This window comes from Lissotriton helveticus, chromosome 2_1, assembly GCF_964261635.1.
Source record: "Lissotriton helveticus chromosome 2_1, aLisHel1.1, whole genome shotgun sequence".
NCBI lineage: Eukaryota > Metazoa > Chordata > Amphibia > Caudata > Salamandridae > Lissotriton > Lissotriton helveticus.
This window is the reverse complement of record NC_136059.1, coordinates 455,714,473-455,723,202: the sequence shown is the minus strand read 5'-3', so window position 1 is coordinate 455,723,202 and position 8,730 is coordinate 455,714,473. Positions and strand designations below refer to the sequence as shown.

Genomic DNA, 8,730 nt, shown 5'->3' with positions numbered 1-8,730 from the left:
CACGAGGCTGACAAGATCTCGTTTTAAGGTGTTTGTGGAAAGGATCACATTCTATTAATCTACGCAACAGTGCCATCTTGGGGTATTTGGCAGTATCATCTTTTTGAGAGTAGGTTTCATCTTATGCCAGCTTTTGACAAGGAATAATTTGTAGGCAAGTGTGGCAGTCAAAACGGAAAAACATACTTTGTTAAAAGGAACCTCACTGAGTAGTGGTGTACAACTGAAGATTTTGAATTGGCATTTGGTCTCTATTGAAAGCAAGTCAAGATAGTGCGTAAAAGCAAGCTTCAAGACAAATGAGGCAGAAGAAAATCAGTCCTAATTTGAGAAGAAGAGATGTTTCTGTGCAATAGTTAAGACTGTAGATTCAAAGAGATGAATTACTAACTGCCACGACCGGTAAGGGGACAAAGGTCTCATAACCAGGAGTGGACAATGGTCCCGGAAGTGGTCTCTTGTGGATGTGGACTAACGCTCCAGTGCCATAGTAAATCTGGATGGAGACTCCTGTGGTTTAAGGGGACATATGGTTTTTTTTTTAAAAAGAGAGACGACAAAGCAGATTCCAGGACCCTCAGAACCAAGGAATGGGTGGGGACAGATAAATGTCCCTGGACTGGTAGGGAACAAAGTAAATTCCGGGACCCGCTGAACCAAGAGATGGGTGGGGACAAAAAAATGCCCCTGGACTGGTAGGGAACAAAGTAAATTCCAGGACCCGTTGAACCAAGAGATGGGTGGGGACAGAAAAATGCCCCTGGACTGGTAGGAAACAATGTAAATTCCAGGAACCGCTAAACCAAGAGATGGGTGGAGACAGAAGAATGTCTCTGGACTGGAAGGGGACAAAAGTTCCAGATTTAGGACCGGGAGAGGACAAAGGATGTCCCAGGACCGGAGGGGGAGTACCGGGAGTGGTCAGATGACGTCCCAGGACCGGTGGAGGACAAAACTCTCACAACCTGTACCGGGAGAGGATGAAGAGAGTCCCAAGTCCGGCAGGGTTCATGACCATGGTTCGTGAAGGACTAGAGCTTGAGAAATTAAATTTAAGAGATTTCGGAAGCCTAAAAACAATCTGAGGCTCTTAACCCGAAGGAAAGACCCATAATCTGTACACCTGGTTCAGAACTAACTTTTGGACTGAAAGAAGTCTTGATCCAAATTTTCTTCGGGAGTATTCTTCCAGAACTGTTCTACCTTCAAAATAGCGAATATCTGCGATGGACAATTATTATTGGAGAAAGTGAACTCTCTATTTCTGTTTTTGCTGGCCACAATGATGGAGCGTAGAGAGTGGACTGGCTCTTCATTTTTGTCAATTGAAGGGGAGAAGGTGGTCATAGTGATCTTCATCTTATTTCACTTCTTGATCCTGATTCTTTTCTCCCTGTTCTGGAAGTTGGACCTCTTAAGTGTTATACGTTTTCTTCTTCGTGTTTTCCATGCTTTTTCTTCTTATGTGTTCGAGGTTTTCACATGTGTTGTTTGTAAGGGGGGGAAGATGTGTTGTAAATTCATACTTTGCTCTATATGGCTTCTTGGTGTCTTTAGTCCTTTCTTTGTGTTTCTATCTTCTTACCTAACTGTGTTCTATCTGGTGTGTTGGGATTCTAGCCCTGGCAGTTGGTCTGGTCAGTTGTGAGGTTTTGTGCTCTGCTGTCTTATCTTATCTTGTAACTTAATAAATCCATCTTAGTAACTAAAGACGTGTCCTGCGGCCTACTTAATTTATGTACAACAATTTGCCATCTCCCTCATCTCCTTCAACACTTTTGTCACTTGCTTGAGTTGGTCATCTGGGGTGTCTTGTTCCCGCTGCTTTTCTTCTTCCGAATCTTCGAGCCCGAAGTGGGGGCTGCAAGCAAGCGCAGGTTCTTGCCCTGAGCCCCTCACTCTTTCCCTCACACTCCCAAACACGGCAGAACCCTTGCCCGGCAGAGCCCTCGCCAGGCCACGGCTTGGGGGCCTCAGCCAGAGTCTGGGCCCGGGAAGGCTAGGGCGAGGCAAGAGGCTGGCAGCCAGGCCACAACACCAGGGTGGCGATTGATAGGAGCAGACATGTCACCTGGCCAGGGCCTACCGCCTTGTCTCTGGATAGGTCCCCGGTGTAGGGGGATGCAACTATCCCATCATTCCCCAGGCTCAGCACTTAGCATGTGATTCCCTCTTGCCCCGCCCCCTTTAAATCCAGCCCCAGCACCCTGGACAGACCACAGAAGACGACAAAGGGTGCTCCAGACTCCTTTTTATTTTTTTATTTTTAGTCGTTCTTGAAACCAGAGAACAGGGGAAAACGCCAACGCAGTCCCCCAGTACCGGAAATTATGCAGTTGAGTATCCTGCATTTGGGGACATTGCAGGGGCAGCACATCCGAAGTGCAATGGATGAGCCTCACCCTGGAAGAACCACCTTTGTGATCATGGTGTCTCCCCTGCCAGGTAAGTATGAGTTGGAAGGGGACAGGGCAATGGCGTCAAAAGGACCAGCTAAGGCGCCCCCTTTGGAAAGCCACAGCTACCCACAGCAGCTTCCCACCGCCGTCGGCCAGCCTGCAACATTTGAATGCCCACGCCCAGCAGCAGGGCAAATCAGGGCCTTCTTTCACTATGCTGCACGTTTGTCACACAGGGGAAAGCCAAGGCTACAGCACTCACAGAAAGGGGTTTGCCAGGTCGATTTTGGGCCCAAAAGCAGAGATTCGGGGATTTTGAAGCTCAGGGGCGGCCACTGAGGCCCACTCTTGGGTGTAGGCAGTGACCTGTTGCCTGGCTAGGCCCCAGTTGACTGTCAGTGGCTGAAAGCCAGTGACAGGCCTATAATCGAGCAGGGATTATCGCCCCGAACGCAGCAGAGCCCTCGCCGGGCCATGGCCACTAGGCCTCAGCCAGAGTCTAGGCCCGGGAAGGCTAGGGCGAAGCATAAGGCTGGCAGCCAGGCCACAGCCCCAGTGGGCCGATTGAAAGTAGCAGAAATGTCATTTGGCCAGGGCCTACTGCCCTGTGTCTGGATAGGTCCCCACAGTGGGAGGCTCTGACTATCCCATCATTCCCCAGGCTCAGCACTTACCATTCGATTCCCTCTTGCCCACGCCCCCTTGCAATCCAGCAGCATCACCCTGGACAGACCTCAAACGCCAAAGAGTGCTCCAGTCTCATTTTTATTTTTTCCTTTTTGTCTTTCGTGAAACCAGAGATCGGGGGAAGCGCAAACGCAGTCCCCCACTACCAGAAATTATGCAGTTGTGTCCCGCATTTGGGGACATCACAGGGGTCAGCACATCCGAAGTACAATGGATGAGCCTCACCCTGGGAGAACCTATTTATTTTTTTCAAAAAGCTTTATTGAAGTAAAAAGGCATATTTACATGTTAGCCAATCCATATTTCAGGTGGCACGATATATTTCCTTGCGAAAACTGCACACAGTGCTTAGTTCTGCACAAATAATTACATTGTGCTTAATATAATCAAAAGACTAATAGAAACTATTTAGCAAATTAAGTTCACCATCAAAGGATTCTAAATAGCTTAAAATAGAAGTCAGAGGCATTGGGCTAGGTTAGGCAGGAAATCACTATCTACATAAACTACAACCTTGAGAAACAAAGGACCATTTATGTTTTATAGGAAAATGTAAAGCATCGTTGATAAAACATTAGAATCAGCCATGATAATCCCAGGCCCAATCTGCATAAGCAACATATTTGCCAAGGTTTAATTTGTCTTTGCCTAAAGAGTCTCTGGTCACAGAACGGGCACTAGCATAAATAATATTAGGAGGAAGATCAGCTTTTTTCAAGAGAAGGTTTTGTGGTTTCCAAAGAGCATCCTTTATGCAGTTATTAATTGTCCACAATTTTTGGCAAGGTGAGTCTGATTCAATTAAGCCATAGATAACATCTTTTGTCAAGACAACATCCTCATTGAGGCGGGAGAGCCAGGCTTGCGCAATTGCCCAAACATTTTGCGCTATTGAACAGTACCAAAAAAGATGGCTAACAAATTCTTCGGCTAAACACCCTTTTCTCACACAAAGGGGGGACCTAATGCATCTTCTTTTAAACATAAACTGATGCAAAGGTAAGCACCCATGAATACCATTCCATGCCAGATCACAATGTTCATTATAAAGATATTTAACGGATGCATTGGCCCATATAGATTTTGACAGTCTAGGAGAAAAACCACCAACTGGGAGTATCATCTGTTCTCCAGTAAGAACTTTAAGCAACAATTTGGGAGAGAACAGATCAATGGGAATCTGGCTAGTGTCCTATTGTCGTAAAATGTTTCTGGCAAAAGAATATACTGAAGGGCACGATTCTCAGTGTGGAGCATTGTTTTTTTTATTAAAGCACATTTTTTATTGGCCGAAGAGACATATTCTTGCACAGCTCTGAAAGCCAGAGGCAACTGCCACCAGAGTTTCACAATTATCAAATTCAGCATTTTACATTTAAGCATCAAAGGATTAATAAAAGGAACAAAGGAAGTTAACTAATCCCCCCCACCCCACTAGTCCCACCCCCCGAGCGCCGCTGCTAGCTCTAATCGCTACGAGTGAAGTTTAAAAGTACATGCCATGTACACTAAGTCACCGTGCATAAGTTCAGAAAGTAAAAACTGTCAAAGGGTTGGGGGGGCAGTGTCCTCTGGCGGTGGGTCCAGTTCCAAGCCCCGATAGTCAGCCCACCCTTTCCATATTTTGAAGTGCTTCCGGGGACAGCCCCTCGCCACAAACACTGGGTGTTCAAGCCCCATACAAAAGTCCAACCCATTCTTCCATGCCGCGAGGGGCGGGGCACGGGGCGCCTTCCATGCCCTCGCAATGTCCCTTTTCGCCAATGTTAATCCTAGTAAAAGCAGGTGTCGCTTGTATCGATTGCCTCCCACCCCAGCCATAACGTGAAGCAGGATAAGTTTAGGGTCCCTTTGGAGCTCCCAGGCCAGAACTTCCTCGAGACATCTGATGACCCCAGTCCAAAATCTCTGTAAAGCCCCACAGTCCCACACTGTATGCAGCAACGTGCCCACCTCCCTTCCACAGCGCAAACATTCTGGAGAGGGCACCATGCCCGCCCGCCACAGTCGCTGTCTGGTATAGTATGTGCGGTGCAAGTATCTGAACTGGATGAGTCGCAAGCGCGTGGATATCGCCGCCCCCCCTAGGGCTCTCAAGGGCCTCTACCCAGTCCTCCTCATCTAATTCCCCAACATCCTGTTCCCACAGGGTCCTAAGTTTCGTCAAGTCGGAGAAGCTATGCCGCACTAGCGTTTGGTAGATGCGAGACACCTTCTTGTCAGGCAATTCCCCCATAAATAATTTGGCTTCGAGTGGGCTAAACTCAGGGAGTTGTTCCAGACCCGCCAGATACGGCATAAGAGCGTGACGGAACTGGAGATATCTGAAGAACTGTGTACGGGGCATATCGAATTCTTTCTGTAATGTTTCAAAGGTCTTGAGGACACATCCGGACATAACAGCACCCAGGGTGGAAATGCCTATCGCATCCCATCCCCGGAAGCCTACCAGAGTGGTTAGCTGAGGCAGCCTACCGTTGTGCCACAGCGGGGTTTCCTGGGTGAGTGTGTTCCACCAGCCCGTTCGACGCAGGGCTTGCCTCCACACCCGGAAAACTACTTGGGTGACTGGGGGAAGGGCCTTCCTAAGTGGGGGCGAATATAGAAGTGTATGAAGGGATGCAGTACCCATTAGGGCCCTCTCTACCACATACGCCGGGTCCCCTCTGTCAGCGTACCACCAATCATTCAGTACAAGTAGGTGGGACGCCTGGTAGTACGAAAGCACTTCCGACGTGGCCAGCCCTCCTGTATGCGTGGCTAGGAAACCTGTTAGTAGGGCTACTCGCGCCACTCCTCCCCCCCACAGGAATCCACTCGGCGCAGAGTTAAGGCGCTGAAACCAACTAGGCGGAATCTCGTGCGGATGGTTCTGCAGTTGGTACAACAGGCGCGGATGCGCCACCATCTTAATGATGGCAGACCGCCCCGCTACGGACAGCGGCATCTTAGACCATATCTTCAGGTCCTCACGCGTGCGGTCCCATACTGTTTATGGTTCCGTTCACGATAGAGTCGCATCCTCAGATAAGAACACTCCCAGGTATTTCACCCCTTTAGTAACGAGCCGAAGGCCAGATGCCCAGTCCCCTACCACCTGTGGGCCTCCCAACATCCACAAAGTGGATTTACTCGGGTTCATATAGAGGCCCGTCGTCTCGCCGAAGATCTGTAGTATGCATATCAACCGCGGCCCGAGCGACCCAGGTCGGTGAGAAAGAACAACACGTCGTCTGCGTATAGTGCAATCCTATCTGCATGACCTGCCGACCACTGGAAACCTTTAAGTTGGGCATCGATGCGAACCCACGCCGCAAGAGGCTCCATAGCGAGCGCGAATAAGTACGGGGAGAGGGGACATCCCTGCCGCGTTCCACGCCGGATCGGAAACGAGCGAGACACCCCTCCACCCACTCGCACCGCGGCTGTTAGGTCAGTGTACAGAAGACGTACATACGCCAGAAAGCGCGGGCCGAGGTTGAGGCGACCCAACAGGGCAAACAGATATGTCCAGCTCAGGGAATCAAACGCCCTGTGCATGTCTGCCAGCAACAACGCTGCCCGCTCCCCCAGGCGCCCCCAGGCAGATATCGCGACCTGGGCCCTTCTAATATTATGGCGAGTAGCCCGCTGCGGCATAAAGCCTGCCTGGTCAGGATGGACCAGGTCCGTAATATACGGATTAAGCCTATTGGCCAGGGCCTTGGCCAGTATCTTCGCCTCTGTATTGAAAAGTGAGATGGTGCGATACGACGCATGACGCTCAGGGGGCCTCCCGGGTTTGAGGAAGACCACCACCTCTGCGTGCCGCCAGTCGGGGGGGAGAGTCCCGCGCTCGCATGCCTCTTCGACCACCGGTCGTAAATGGGGACCTAATTGCGTCCCAAACCACCGGAAGAATTCGCTGGGAAACCCGTTTGGGCCCAGTGCCTTACCCGGGTTCAGCTCACCCAGCGCCGTCGCCAATTCGTCCGTTGTCAAGGGTTGATCTAAGAGGTCACGTACCTCATCTGTAACGGCCTTCGGCGGGAGGTCATCAATGAAGCGCTGGACCATCTCGGCCTCCAGCCTCTCCTGGGGTGCGTATAATGCCTCAAAGTAGTCTGCGAAGCTCTCGGCAAGCGCTGCCGGCTCCAGGAGTGGCGTGTCACCGGGGCCCGTTATTCGGGGCAGCGGATGGGCGTGCATGACACCCTGACACAGGCGGTGCAACAGTTTACAGGACTTGTCGCCCCATTGGTAAACCCGACTGCGTGTAGCTAGCCAGGCCTGCCTCGCTTCGTCTAGCAGCATGGCAGAGTACTGCTGTTGAGCCAGTGCCAGCTGCCGTCTGGCGGGACCCCCACCATCCTCTCGACCCCTGCGCTCCAACGCCTCTAGCTCCGCCTCGCGACGCACCAGGTCCGCGTGCTTCTCCCGACGAGCCGCCGCACACCATGAAATGTCTACCCCCCGTATCGTGGGCTTCAGGGCCTCCCAGAGGAGTGCTGGGGAGTCAACCGTACCTACATTGGCCGTGAAGAAATGATCTATTTCCATGTTAATATGTGCACGATATGTGTCCTGCATCAAATGCCAGGCCGACATGCGCCACCGGAATGGCTGTCTGGCCCGCCCCGTATCCAGCGTAAGGAGCACCGGCGAGTGGTCAGAGTGCCCGCGGCAGGATGTCCGCCGAGTGCACTCTACCGGCCAGGGCCCTTGGGACAAATATTTAATCTAGTCTAGAGAAGAAGTCACGCGATGTGGAGAAACACGTGTAATCGCGTCTACTCCCGTGTTTATACCTCCATGTGTCAACCCAGTCAAGACCCGTGACCAGCGCCTGCAATTTGGTGGTAGGACCCCCTTCCCCCTCGGAGTTTCGGGCTGCAGCTGGGTTACGCCATCTGTCGTAAAGTCTATCTATGACATCATTCCAGTCCCCCCCCACAATGGACTGGGCTGTCGGTATGTCTTCCCAGAGGGACATGAGCTTCTCTACCAATGACCACTGCAACGGCGGCGGAGCGTACACGCTGCCGAGGACAACAGGCTCACCCCCAATCTCTCCCTGCACCAATACATACCTGCCCTGCGTGTCTGACCATGTGCGTTTGTGGGTAAAGGGAATTCGAGGATGGACAAGAACTGCCACCCCCCTAGAGCCCCTGGTGAACCCCGAATGGTACGTGTGTATGTATCCAAAGCGCTGGAGGCACAAAGCATTCGTTCCAAGCAAGTGTTTCTTGTAGGAAGATAATGTCCGCCCCGGTACTCTTGGCATGTTTAGGGACCTCCCCCCGTTTCACTTTATCCAGCAACCCACGCACATTCCAACTCAAGATTCGCATCTGGCCTAGGGCTAGCCGCCCCCCCTCTTCAGTGTGAGACATTGGGTCGCATCAACGAACTGAAATTCGGTAACTATACCCAGCATGCACATTGTAAAGCAAGCAGCGAGCAGCAGTGTCAGCGCAAACAAAACCTCCCCCCCGCCAACCCCCAACCCCAAACGCCCCCCCCCCTCCCCCCACCCTGCACCTCCCGAACGTGGAAGCACCTGTCGCGGTCGGCATAAGGCGTGATCCCCAACGGGGGACCAATACCCTACCCTCCCAATGGATCCCCCAGCTGCAGCCCATAGAAACTAGGCTGTCGCCCC

General features: G+C 51.6%; 1 non-coding gene and 1 pseudogene across 1 annotated transcript; both read right to left on the bottom strand.

Moving 5' to 3' along the window:
- Nucleotides 1-2,290: 2,290 nt before the first annotated feature.
- LOC144820492 (U1 spliceosomal RNA) lies at nucleotides 2,291-2,453 on the bottom strand. The gene has a single exon (XR_013607819.1). It is a non-coding gene; the product is annotated as a U1 spliceosomal RNA (small nuclear RNA).
- Nucleotides 2,454-3,201: 748 nt separating this feature from the next.
- Nucleotides 3,202-3,333, bottom strand: LOC144820516 (U1 spliceosomal RNA; annotated as a pseudogene).
- Nucleotides 3,334-8,730: the final 5,397 nt, after the last annotated feature.